The following is a 14,514-nucleotide window of genomic DNA, read 5'->3' on the forward strand; positions in this document are numbered from 1 at the left end:
TGCATAAAAAGAATTGATCATCACTACCAGTGCCACATGCTAGTCAGAGTAGAAATAGCAGGATATACCGAATGAATACGTGGCTGAAGAGATGGTGTGAGGGAGAGGGTTTCGGATTCCTGGGGCATTAGGACTGGTTCTGGGGGAGTTGGGACCAGTACAAACTGAACAGGGTACACCTGGGCAGGACCAGGATTGATGTCTTGGGATGGTAGCGGGGTGCAGATTGTGACCCACGGGTGAGTCGTGGGTGGGTGTTGGGAGAACCGTGAAGCGATCTGTCGCGGCATTCCCTCAGTAGTCCCCATCGCGAGAGAAGTGCCCAACGGCCGCTACTGGCATTTTTATTGATAATGGTGACCACTGCCACCTTTTACATAAGGCTGCGCGCACTCTTCTGGCCAGAAGTGGCAGCAGTGAGCAGGCCACGCACTCTGCATGTACACCTGACATCATGTGCCCTATATATATATGCTTTTGCACCAAATCACAGAGGAGAGCATCTTCCATTTTCTAGCTGCTAGCAAGCAAGGCAAGAGAACTGTGAAGATGAATCATTTTCTCACAAGAGACCTCTAGTGACATAAATTGTACCAACTGGCTAGGATCTCACATCTGAATCAGCTGTAGAAAGCTGCACAGGAGAGTCCAGTGTAGGACAGGTCAGTGGTAGTGTAAGCTACTATTATGGGCCAGGGTTTAAAGGACACCAAAGTATATCATGGAGTTCACCTGACCCACAACTTTTAATAGATTTTGGTTATGGGGAGCACAAGGGCCCACTTTATAAGTGTGATGCAACAGAGATCTAAAGTATGTTTCAACAAAAACAATATTTATTCTATGAATCCAGATAACATTTTATAGACACACAGTAAACAGTTTATCAACTACCAACTCTGATAATCCCCACAGATACAATCCTCTATAGGTAACCCTTAATAATTTTCCAAACAACATCCATAAGTCAAAAGACCCTTTTTAACATAGACAGCAGCTTAGAAATCTCTACAGAAAGCAGGTATCACTTTTAAATTATCAAGTGATCTGAACACCTTTTTAACATACAGAGAGAAACTCCAACACCCTTGTAGTCTGAATACAGCTTTCAACTGAAAATGAAACTAAAACACTGAGCCAAAACAGCTTCCAGCTCAAAACAAAACAAAAGTAACCCTTACCAACTTTTACAGATGCACCATAGAAAGCATCCTACCTGGCAGCATCACAGCCTGGTATGACAACTGCTCGGCCCAGGACTGCAAGAATCTTCAGAGAGTCGTGAACACCGCCCAGTGCATCACACGAACCTGCCTCCCATCTATTAACTCCATCTACACCACCTGCTGCCTGGGGAAAGCGGGCAGCACAAGCAAAGACCCCTCCCACCCGGCTTACTCACTCTTCCAACTTCTTCCATCGCGCAGGAGATACAGAAGTCTGAGAACACGCACGAACAGACCCAAAGACAGCTTCTTCCCCGCTGTTACCAGACTCCTAAATGACCCTCTTATGGACTGACCTCATTACCACTACACCCTGTATGCTTCATCCGATGTCGGTGCTTATGTCGTTACATTGTATACCTTGTATTGCCCTGTTATGTATTTTCTTTTCTTCCCTTTTCTTCCCATGTACTTCATGATCTGTTGAGCTGCTCGCAGAAAAATACTTTTCACTGTACCTTGGTACACGTGACAATAAACAAATCCAATCCACACAATGACATCACTGCAGCCATTTGATAAACACACTTTTCTTAAAGTGACATTCACATGACACTACAAAGAAGAAACTTAACTCAGGAACAAAGGGGCTGTTTAGCACAGAGCTAAATCGCTGGCTTTGAAAGCAGACCAAGGCAGGCCAGCTAGCATGGTTCAATTCCCATAACAGCCTCCCCAAACAGGTGCCGGAATGTGGCGACTAGGGGCTTTTCACAGTAACTTCATTTGAAGCCTACTTGTGACAATAAGCAATTTTCATTTCATTTCAAAGCAGTATAAAGATGATTTCTTGAGGTATGATTTTGTCAATTGTGCCGATGCAAATAAGGATACAAAGCCTATGTATGTTATACACAGGGAAGAACTGGCAAATTATAGGGGAAGTTCCAGATTTTGAAACAGAAGTGATGGGTGAAAAATTCCTATTGAAGGTAAATGAACGTGGTGCGTGCCGCGAACGTCGGGCGGCGAAGGCTGCCCATGAGCTCACTGTGGAGGCTTGTGACACTGGAGTCACTTCTTGTTCGTGCAAGGACTGCGCTCTGGAGTCTTGCGTTTCTGCAATTGTGGAGTCTGTCCACGAGCTCGCTGTGGAGGCTTGTGACATGGAGTCACTTCTTGTTCATGCAAGGACTGCGGTGTGGAGTCTTGCATGTCTTCTTTCATAGAGTCGGGAACCCTGAGCGGTGCATGGACCACGCTCTGTGTGGCAGCAGGCCGCACTCTGCGGGCTTGTACCGCTCTCTGTCTCTTGGTTTCAGGTTGCAGCATCATCCTGCACTCCCGAGTCGGGATGTCATACCTGCTGGGCTGAAGATACTCAAATCCGAAGAACGAATCCGCGTCTGCGTCGGATTCAATACGGGGGTCGCCAATGTGCAACACGTCTAGTTGCAATTCGGATTTGGTACTGGGATAGCCTCCCAAGGTGAAAGGTTCGTCTGAATCGTCTTCTAGGACCATATCATCACTGTTTGTGTTGGAGCTGGCATTGGCCTCGCGAGAGCCAGAGAAAATGTAAAGGTCGGTATCGAAGTATTCAAGGTCAGAATCATCGGTTTTGGGCGTAGGTAACTGCTTGTTGCAGGGTTCTTCGGAAGTTAACTTCATTTCCTGGTTCAATTTGAGGCATTGTGCTGTCATTCCAGGTGAAGGAAGGTTGTTTTACAGCTTTAAAAGATTTTATCTTTGATTTGGGACGTTTCCCCTTTAAAAGGGCGTGGTCCGGGGCCTCTAACGTCATGACGCATGTGACGTAGCGCGTAGGACGCGATTGCGCATGCGCTGATTGATGTTCCTTTACTGATGCCCGTTTTCGTGATTGCGCATGCGCGGCGTCTTGCGCAAGCGCAAATGGACCTTCCCGTTCTGAGCGCTTCTCGCGCAACTGTGCAAGTGCAGACCATTTAGAAAGATGCCCGCCGATCAAAACTGTTCACTGCTCCGGGGTCTCGGCCTCGTGGTGAGCACTGGCACTTCTCTTACCTTTTCTTGCTGGTTGGCGTGTGTTTTCCTCACAGTATTTGCCAAATTTGTCCCGGACTGCCTGGAAGTTGCTCCTGTTTTTCCCCTTGGAGAACTTGAATTTTTAAAAGATTTCTTCTGCTCTGGCACCGGCGATGGTGAGGAGAAGCTCTGTCCCTTCAGCATCGGCCAGGTCTTCTAGTTCGGCTGCTACCAGGAAGATTTCAAACCTTTGCCGGAATGCCCGGCAGTTTTCACGGAGATCGCCGTGGCACTGGAGCCGCTGCGGAACCCGGATCTCGAACATCTTGCCTGGGTATCATTGCTGGTTGGCACTGTACACTGAGGTATGGCTATATGGATTGAAACAGTTCAGTCCTGGTACCATGATTTGTTATGTTGTAGGTGTAACATAAGCGGCTTCTTTGTGGTGCACTTGACAAAGGAAGGTTCTGACGTGGAGATAACTTCAACACGTTTATTAAACTCGTTACACTTCTATTACTCGGGTTCGACACTACTGCTAATCCTACTATAGCTACCCAGACTGACTAACCAGTTGCTGCAATCCACGTGGTGGGTGTAATATTGAATCAACCCTATGTCTGTACTCACTGACTGTCTCCACTGGAAAGAGGCAGATCATGTGTGTGGTGTCCTTTATATATGGGTTGGTGTAATGCCCCCCTGTGGTTGTGTCACCTCTTTGTGTATCGTGAATATCTATTGGTCGTGTCCTATCTACTTGATCTATTGGTTGAGTGTGTGTGTGGATGTCTCTTGTGCTCCCTCTAGTGTCTAGCTAGTCTACATGTATTTACATTGATGCACATCACCACAGGTGGGGCAGACAGGCAGGGGAAAGGGTCTTCCCCTGAATGGGTACACATGATCTAGGGATTGGCATGGTGGTGCCATGAACGGTTGCCCGTGCAGCATCTTCTTCCCCACCCTCCCATGACTGCCCATCCTTGCGGAAGGACCCCGCCCCCAGTTGAGTGACCTCCACCCTCTCTGAGCACAGGGGCTGCAGGCCCAGCACTCCCGGACTCTTTGACTGCGAGCAAAGATGGCTACTCACCTCCTCGGCTCCCTACAGAAGCCCTTCCGCCAGGTTCACATTTTAAAAAAGGAGTACTAATCGGCGCCAGCGTGACCACTTGCTGGGGAGACCGCAAAATGACAGGAGGCAGTTGGATATGGAGTGGCTCCCCTTAATTCTATGGACATAGGGCTTAAGTGGTCATAATTGGTTTCTCACCTTGCTATGGCGAGATCTCGATTTCGCCTACGGAAGTGGGCCAGTTGCATTGCAAACTGTTTGGCGCCTGTTGTGGTTCTCATTTTTGGCCTCTCCCGCTATTCACCGGCCTCTTTTCGCTTGAGCGGGAACGTAACGAGGCCGGAAGATCGCGCCCATAGCGTCATAGAGCTTTGCAGCATAGAAATAGGCCCTTTGGCCTATTGTGTCTGCTCCAGTTATCAAACACCTATCCATTCTAATCCCATTTTCCAGCTCTTGCCCATAGTCTTGTATTCCATGATGTTTCAGGTGCTCATCTAAATGCTTCTTAAATGTTCTGAGGCTTCCTGCCACCACCACAATTTCAGACAGTGAGTACCAGACTCCCAGCAACCTCTGGGTGAAAAGGGATTCCTCAACTCCACTCTAAATCTCCTGCCCCTTACCTTAAACCTATACCCAAGGGTTATTGGCCACTTCATGAAAGGGAAGCGTATTTTCCGAACTACCCTGAGTGGGATTCTCCATTGTGAGTCCGCCCCGCTACCGCTGCTGGCGAGGGCAGAGAATTTGGCGCTCAGCCAAATCTCAATTCACTACAGCGGAAATGGAGAATCCCGCCGGTATGAAGGAATGGAAAATCAAAGCCCCTTTATATCCCTCATCATTTTGTACACCTCAATGAGGTCCCCCCTCAGCTTTTTTTGCTTTAAGGAAAACAACCCCAGCCTATCCGCCTTTCTTCATAGTTGAAACACTCCAGCTCAGGCAACATCCTGGTGAATCTCCGCTGCACCCTTTCTCGTGCAATCTCATCCTTCCTATAGTGTGGTAACCAGAACTGCACAAAATGCTCCAGCTGTGGACTAACAATGTTTTATACAGTTCCAGCATAACCTCCCTGCTCCTATATTTTGTGCTCAGCTAATAAAGCAAGTATCTCATATGCCTTCTTAACCACATTATTTACCTGTCTAGCTGCCTTCACGGATCTTTGGACACGCGCCCCATGTTCTCACTGATCCGGCACAGTAACACAGTTGCTTCACAGCTCCGGGGTCCCAGGTTCGATTCACGGCTTGGGTCAATGTCTGCACATTCTCCCTGTGTCTGCATGGGTTTCCTCCGGGTGCTCCAGTTTCCTCCCACAGTCCAAAGATGTGCAGGTTAGGATGATTAACCATGCTAAATTGCCCTTACTGTCCCAAAAAAACTTTCGGTGGGGTTACTGGGTTGCGAGGTTAGGGTGGAAGTGTGGGTTTAAGTGGGGTGCTCTTTCCAAGGGCCGGTACAGACTCTATGGGCCAAATGGCCTCCTTCTGGACTGTAAATTCTATGATCCTCTGTACTTTCTACTGTTCTATCATTCATTGTATATTCCCTTGCCTTGTTAATCCTCCCAAAATGCATCACCTCACACTTTTCAAGGTTAAATTGCATTTGCAACTGTTCTAACCAACCCATCTATGTCATTCTGTAAAACCTTCCTCCTCGTTATTTACCTCACCATTACAAGAATGGTTCCAGGAGTGAGGAACTGGAGAGGTTGTTTTCCTTGGAGAAGAGAAGGTTTGAGAGGAGATTTTATGGAGTTGTTCAAAATTATGGGCGGACTGCACGGATAGAGAGAAATTGTTCCCATTAGAGGGTGGACCAAGAACGAGAAGGCACAGATTTAATATAATTGGCAAATGAAGCAATGACAAGAAGAGGAAAAATATTTTCACGCAGCAAGTGGTTAGAATCGGGAGTGTGATGGAGGCAGTTTCAATTGAAACGTTCAAGAGGGAACTGGATTATTATCTGAAAAGAAGGAATGTCTGAGGTTGTGGGGTGAAGGTGGGAAAATGGCACAAGGTGCATTGGTCCTTCGAGAGCCAGCACAGACATGATGGGCCGAATAGCCTCCTTCTGTGCTGCAACTACTGTGATTCTACAATACTGTAATGCAGCACCACATAAAATGCTTTGTGACCATGCATGATATTAATGATTTTAATTCCTTACATCAATTTATCTGCTCACGGTAGTAGGTGGATACCCTCCACTCTCTGCAATCAATAATCTCAAAGGAATGATTACTGAAGTGATGCATAAAATCAGTACAGGATGACTGAAAAAGTTAATCAATCCCAGAACCCAGTTTGCACAGGGGATTCTCACGAACGGAACAGTCCAATCTGACACTGTTACAGTTTAATCCAACAGAGTAGGGTGCAGTGTCTGGAGAAAATTATCAATCCAAGGTATCCAATCAGATTAACCTGGATTTGGCTCAGCGCAACTGGTTATCTGATTGGATGCAGATCACTGGAGCTGCGTTCCTACATTCTCAGGATAACCTGTAACTGAGTATGCATGAACTTCCAGCAATCCTGAATAGACAAAATCTCTGAAAGTCTTCTCATATGAAAATTCAAACGGACTGCTCCGAAAATCCAGCCTGACTGCCTTTTCCCTGAGTGCGCGACAACAGAAAAATTAACAGGTTTTCAGTGACTAGAATATTATGTCATGGAAGGTTAAACAGCATTCTCAAAATGTTTGTTCCATAATATTTGTGTTGCCAAATGCCATGCTGGTAATTAAGGAAAAGAATTACATTGTCGCATTAAATATTCTAATAGTTCATCAGTATTCTTGCACACCGCCTGAAGTCTGGAATGCTTCCAATTATGTGTGATTATCTCCGGGTAAATATATTTGAAAGCATGCAGAGTAATGCTGTTCTTGGGCTATGGTTAATCTTATCTCTTCAGCAACCATAAAGCGTCATTGACCTATGAAGAATGTCAGAGGTCTGCAGTGAAAGCATTCACGTAAAACACGGTGTAACTAAAAACTTACAACGTATTAAAGAAACGCTTAATTGATGTGTAAATTTTCATGAATTTATTCCACTTGTATTGTCCATTGATCAGCATCACACTGTGGGCTGATTCTCAAGTCTGCTGAAATATATGGCCCCTGACATGGAAGGAATGGGGATGAGGGAGAATTTCCTTTGCTTTGGTCTCGCTATCCCTTTGGATTTCGGCGGCAGCGGTGCGCAGGGGCCCTCTGGGAGGTGAGTAGCGACTTTAAAACCACTTACCTTTACAGGAGCAGCCCTTTGGATTTCGGCGGCAGCGGTGCGCAGGGGCCCTCTGGGAGGTGAGTAGCGACTTTAAAACCACTTACCTTTACAGGAGCAGCCCTTTGGATTTCGGCGGCAGCGGTGCGCAGGGGCCCTCTGGGAGGTGAGTAGCGACTTTAAAACCACTTACCTTTACAGGAGCAGCCCTTTGGATTTTGGCGGCAGCGGTGCGCAGGGGCCCTCTGGGAGGTGAGTAGCGACTTTAAAACCACTTACCTTTACAGGAGCAGCCCTTTGGATTTCGGCGGCAGCGGTGCGCAGGGGCCCTCTGGGAGGTGAGTAGCGACTTTAAAACCACTTACCTTCACAGGAGCAGCCCTTTGGATTTCGGCGGCAGCGGTGCGCAGGGGCCTTCTGGGAGGTGAGTACTTACTTTAAAAAGCCTTACCTGGTCCCGTGTCTGTTCTTCTTTTCTGTTTTATTTGTTTTTATATAAGGCGGGAACCGGAAGTTCGACCCGCGGACCTCTGGGAAGTCCCCCCCCCCCCAACCAATAAATTCTGGTGGAGAGGAAACCCGAGACACTACACGTGTAGTGTCTCCCACCAGCCCTCCTCCTCTAACCTAATAATAAGACCCATTGGTGTAAGGTAAGTGCCATATTATATTATTATTATATTATTAGCATTGTGCAGGTCAAGGTTCGGAGGTGGAGGAGCAGTCTCTGTCAGCGAGAGAACCTGAGAACATCTAAGACACTCAGAAGGTAAGAAGGTAAGTAAGTGATTTTTACTTATTTTTACTTTTATACCTTTTTTCAAATTGTGTGTGTCGGGGGGAAACTGAAGTGACATCACAGAAAAGCTGTGGCCAGAGTGGCTGGTTGGGATTCTACCCTAAATTTAAAAAGAAATTTGAGTATTTGGTAACTAATTAAACATAATAACTTAATTATAATTTAGAGGGATATCTAAGCCAGAGATCGGAGAGTACTATAGTTAGCTATCGCATTTCTATTAGAAATCTAGTGCTAGGAAACAGATAGTTGACAGTAACTTTGAAATTAAAAAAAAATATTTTTTAAAAAAAGACAAATTTTAATTTTAATTTTAATTAATTGACGCAATGTCAGTTAGAGGGGTGCTGTGCTCTGACTGTGAGATGTGGCACGTCCGGGAGGCTTCCAGCGTCCCGGATGACTTCATCTGCAGAAAGTGCACCCAACTGGAGCTCCTCACAGACCGCATGGTTCGGCTGGAGCAGCAATTGGATGCACTTAGGAGCATGCAGGTGGCGGAAAGCGTCATAGATCGCAGTTATGTAAATGTGGTCACACCCAAGGTGCAAGCAGAGAAATGGGTGACCACCAGAAAGGGCAGGCAGTCAGTGCAGGAATCCCCTGTGGTTGTCCCCCTCTCAAACAGATATACCCCTTTGGATACTGTCGGGGGGGGGATAGCCTATCAGGGGAAAACAGCAGCAGCCAGAGCAGTGGCACCACGGCTGGCTCTGATGTTCAGAAGGGAGGGTCAAAGCGCAGAAGAGTAATAGTAATAGGGGACTCTATAGTCAGGGGCACAGATAGGCGTTTCTGTGGACGTGAAAGAGACTCCAGGATGGTATGTTGCCTCCCTGGTGCCAGGGTCCAGGATGTCTCCGAACGGGTAGAGGGCATCCTGAAGGGGGAGGGCAAACAGGCAGAGGTCGTTGTACATATTGGTACTAACGACATAGGCAGGAAGGGGCATGCGGTCCTGCAGCAGGAGTTCAGGGAGCTAGGCAGAAAGTTAAAAGACGGGACCTCGAGGGTTGTAATCTCGGGAGTACTCCCTGTGCCACGTGCCAGTGAGGCTAGAAATAGGAAGATAGAGCAGATAAACACGTGGCTAAACAGCTGGTGTAGGAGGGAGGGTTTCCATTATCTGGACCACTGGGAGCTCTTCCGGGGCAGGTGTGACCTGTATAAGAAGGACGGGTTGCATCTAAACCGGAGAGGCATAAATATCCTGGCCGCGAGGTTTGCTAGTGTCACATGGGAGGGTTTAAACTAGTATGGCAGGGGGGTGGGCATGGGAGCAATAGGTCAGAAGGTGAGAGCATTGAGGGAGAACTAGGGAATAGGGACAGTGTGGCTCTGAGGCAGAGCAGACGGGGAGAAGTTGCTGAACACAGCGGGTCTGGTGGCCTGAAGTGCATATGTTTTAATGCAAGGAGCATTACGGGTAAGGCAGATGAACTTAGAGCTTGGATTAGTACTTGGAACTATGATGTTGTTGCCATTTCAGAGAGCTGGTTGAAGGAAGGGCAGGATTGGCAGCTAAACGTTCCAGGATTTAGATGTTTCAGGCGGGATAGAGGGGGATGTAAAAGGGGAGGTGGAGTTGCGCTACTTGTTCAGGAGAATATCACAGCTGTACTGCGAGAGGACACCTCAGAGGGCAGTGAGGCTATATGGGTAGAGATCAGGAATAAGAAGGGTGCAGTCACAATGTTGGGGGTATACTACAGGCCTCCCAACAGCCAGCGGGAGATAGAGGAGCAGATAGGTAGACAGATTTTGGAAAAGAGTAAAAACAACAGGGTTGTGGTGATGGGAGACTTCAACTTCCCCAATATTGACTGGGACTCACTTAGTGCCAGGGGCTTAGACGGGGCGGAGTTTGTAAGGAGCATCCAGGAGGGCTTCTTAAAACAATATGTAGACAGTCCAACTAGGGAAGGGGCGGTACTGGACCTGGTATTGGGGAATGAGCCCGGCCAGGTGGTAGATGTTTCAGTAGGGGAGCATTTCGGTAACAGTGACCACAATTCAGTAAGTTTTAAAGTACTGGTGGACAAGGATAAGAGTGGTCCGAGGATGAATGTGCTAAATTGGGGGAAGGCTAATTATAACAATATTAGGCGGGAACTGAAGAACATAGATTGGGGGCGGATGTTTGAGGGCAAATCAACATCTGACATGTGGGAGGCTTTCAAGTGGCAGTTGAAAGGAATACAGGACCGGCATGTTCCTGTGAGGAAGAAAGATAAATACGGCAATTTTCGGGAACCTTGGATGACGAGTGATATTGTAGGCCTCGTCAAAAAGGAGGCATTTGTCAGGGCTAAAAGGCTGGGAACAGACGAAGCCTGCGTGGAATATAAGGAAAGTAGGAAGGAACTTAAGCAAGGAGTCAGGAGGGCTAGAAGGGGTCACGAAAAGTCATTGGCAAATAGGGTTAAGGAAAATCCCAAGGCTTTTTACACGTACATAAAAAGCAAGAGGGTAGCCAGGGAAAGGGTTGGCCCACTGAAGGATAGGCAAGGGAATCTATGTGTGGAGCCAGAGGACCCTATGTGTGGGCAGCACGGTAGCCTTGTGGATAGCACAATTGCTTCACAGCTCCAGGGTCCCAGGTTCGATTCCAGCTTGGGTCACTGTCTGTGCGGAGTCTGCACATCCTCCCCGTGTGTGCGTGGGTTTCCTCCGGGTGCTCCGGTTTCCTCCCACAGTCCAAAGATGTGCAGGTTAGGTGGATTGGCCATGATAAATTGCCCTTAGTGTCCAAAATTGCCCTTAGTGTTGGGTGGGGTTACTGGGTTATGGGATTACTGGGTTATGGGGATAGGGTGACGGTGTTGACCTTGGGTAGGGTGCTCTTTCCAAGAGCCGGTGTAGACTCGATGGGCCGAATGGCCTCCTTCTGCACTGTAAATTCTATGATTCTATGAAATGGGCGAGGTACTAAATGAATACTTTGCATCAGTATTCACCAAAGAGAAGGAATTGGTAGATGTTGAGTCTGGAGAAGGGGGTGTAGATAGCCTGGGTCACATTGTGATCCAAAAAGACGAGGTGTTGGGTGTCTTAAAAAATATTAAGGTAGATAAGTCCCCAGGGCCTGATGGGATCTACCCCAGAATACTGAAGGAGGCTGGAGAGGAAATTGCTGAGGCCTTGACAGAAATCTTTGGATCCTCGCTGTCTTCAGGGGATGTCCCGGAGGACTGGAGAATAGCCAATGTTGTTCCTCTGTTTAAGAAGGGTAGCAAGGATAATCCCGGGAACTACAGGCCGGTGAGCCTTACTTCAGTGGTAGGGAAATTACTGGAGAGAATTCTTCGAGACAGGATCTACTCCCATTTGGAAGCAAATGGACGTATTAGTGAGAGGCAGCACGGTTTTGTGAAGGGGAGGTCGTGTCTCACTAACTTGATAGAGTTTTTCGAGGAGGTCACTAAGATGATTGATGCAGGTAGGGCAGTAGATGTTGTCTATATGGACTTCAGTAAGGCCTTTGACAAGGTCCCTCATGGTAGACTAGTACAAAAGGTGAAGTCACACGGGATCAGGGGTGAGCTGGCAAGGCGGATGCAGAATTGGCTAGGCCATAGAAGGCAGAGAGTAGCAATGGAGGGATGTTTTTCTAATTGGAGGGCTGTGACCAGTGGTGTTCCACAGGGATCAGTGCTGGGACCTTTGCTCTTTGTAGTATATATAAATGATTTGGAGGAAAATGTAACTGGTCTGATGAGTAAGTTTGCAGACGACACAAAGGTTGGTGGAATTGCGGACAGCGATGAGGACTGTCGGAGGATACAGCAGGATTTAGATTGTCTGGAGACTTGGGCGGAGAGATGGCAGATGGAGTTTAATCCGGACAAATGTGAGGTAATGCATTTTGGAAGGTCTAATGCAGGTAGGGAATATACAGTGAATGGTAGAACCCTCAAGAGTATTGAAAGTCAAAGAGATCTAGGAGTACAGGTCCACAGGTCATTGAAAGGGGCAACACAGGTAGGGAAGGTAGTCAAGAAGGCATACGGCATGCTTGCCTTCATTGGCCGGGGCATTGAGTATAAGAATTGGCAAGTCATGTTGCAGCTGTATAGAACCTTAGTTAGGCCACACTTGGAGTATAGTGTTCAATTCTGGTCGCCACACTACCAGAAGGATGTGGAGGCTTTAGAGAGGGTGCAGAAGAGATTTACCAGAATGTTGCCTGGTATGGAGGGCATTAGCTATGAGGAGCGATTGAATAAACTCGGTTTGTTCTCACTGGAACGAAGGAGGTTGAGGGGAGACCTGATAGAGGTCTACAAAATTATGAGGGGCATAGACAGAGTGGATAATCAGAGGCTTTTCCCCAGGGTAGAGGGGTCAATTACTAGGGGGCATAGGTTTAAGGTGAGAGGGGCAAGGTTTAGAGTAGATGTACGAGGCAAGTTTTTTACGCAGAGGGTAGTGGGTGCCTGGAACTCGCTACCGGAGGAGGTAGTGGAAGCAGGGACGATAGGGACATTTAAGGGGCATCTTGACAAATATATGAATAGGATGGGAATAGAAGGATACGGACCCAGGAAGTGTAGAAGATTGTAGTTTAGTCGGGCAGCATGGTCGGCACGGGCTTGGAGGGCCGAAGGGCCTGTTCCTGTGTTGTACATTTCTTTGTTCTTTGTTATCCCTGGACGCTGGTATGACTCAGTGCACAGATGGAGCCAAGGGACACAAGTGAGGCCCACCAGGGTCTTCGCACTGGGTTCTGACCTGTCAGACATCCAAACTACTTCAGGTTCTTTCTGGAATCAGCTCTTATTTCAGGGTTCCCAATTCACCTGTCTGACAGCACTTACGGAAGGTGGGTCTGACTAATGTACCCCAGATTTTCCTCCTCTGGCATCTACATTATTAGAGGCACTTCATGCCACATTGACCCCAGATAGTTTGGTGGCATCGGGAATTGTGGTTTGATAATAAAGTGGGACTTAAAGAGAGAATATGCAAAACATATTTTCTTTTTCAAATATTTAAAAATGGCCTTCCTCCAAAACAAAACAAGATACTATGTGCACTAAATGTTTATTTTTATAAATTGAAAGTACCCAATTCATTTTTTTCCCAATTAAGGGGCAATTTAACGTGGCCAATCCACCAATCCTGCACACCTTTGGGTTTGGGGAGGGTGAGACTCGCGCAGACACGGGGAGAATGTGAAAACTCCACAGGGACACTGACCTGGGGTTGGGATCGAACCCAGTGCAAACACTGTGCCACCTTGCCACCCTGTTGTGCACTTAATGGTTGGATGAAAAGAATGGCAGCAATGTTATTTCTGGAGTCTGTGAGCTACTCCATTGCTATTAGGGTTAATCAAGATAAACTGAAATACTGTTGGTGCTAGAAATCAGAAACACAAACAGAAAATACTGGAATTATTCGGAAGATCGCTAACATTCCACCTGCTGACCTGCTGAGTATTTCCGACATATTTTGGTTGAACAATGGGCGGGATTCTCCATCCTGCCAGACCCGTCGTTTTCTGGAGTGGTGCACCCCCACCGGCAGCGGGATCCTCCGTCCCACCAGCTAGCCAATGGGATTTCCCATTGTGGCCACCCCTCGGCCGTTGGGAAATCTGCAGGTGTGAGTGCGCTGCTGGTGAAGCGGAGGATCCCGCCGGCGGAGAGTCCTGCCCAATATGTATTGTTTGCACAGTAAATATTTGCAAGTAACGTGTGTTAAAACCAAGTAAATACACCCCTGTTTTGGACTGCAGTGGAAATAACTTTGTCATGGAAATTCTTTTGTAACCTGGGGTCTTATAGTTTTGGCTCAATTTAATATTATTTGCTGGAGTGGAATCCCTGCAGCTGAAAATACATTTAGGTTAGTGACAGAAGTGTATTCATCTTACAATGAAGATCATAGCAGGCCAGTTAAGGGTATGGTTTACCGGGGAGCTATCCACAGCCTAAGGTCTTTGCTTGCTGACTAGTTTAATTTTTGGAATGAAAAGACAAGGCCCCCACAGTGTATGAACTTCCTAAGTTTTAGCTGATTAATGAGGATGAATTATATAATTTCCTATTAGTGCTGAATACGGTACAGATGAAACCCCAGCTATCACATTTTTGCAAAGTACTGATACACTTGACTTGCAAGGTGACCAGGAATCTCAATGTCATTTCAGTTAGATGCAAATCTATATTTATGGCTGCATTTTGACCTCCCAGGGAATTACTTT

The sequence above is a fragment of the Scyliorhinus torazame genome, chromosome 3 (genome assembly GCF_047496885.1).
Source record: "Scyliorhinus torazame isolate Kashiwa2021f chromosome 3, sScyTor2.1, whole genome shotgun sequence".
In the NCBI taxonomy this organism is placed as follows: Eukaryota; Metazoa; Chordata; class Chondrichthyes; order Carcharhiniformes; family Scyliorhinidae; genus Scyliorhinus; species Scyliorhinus torazame.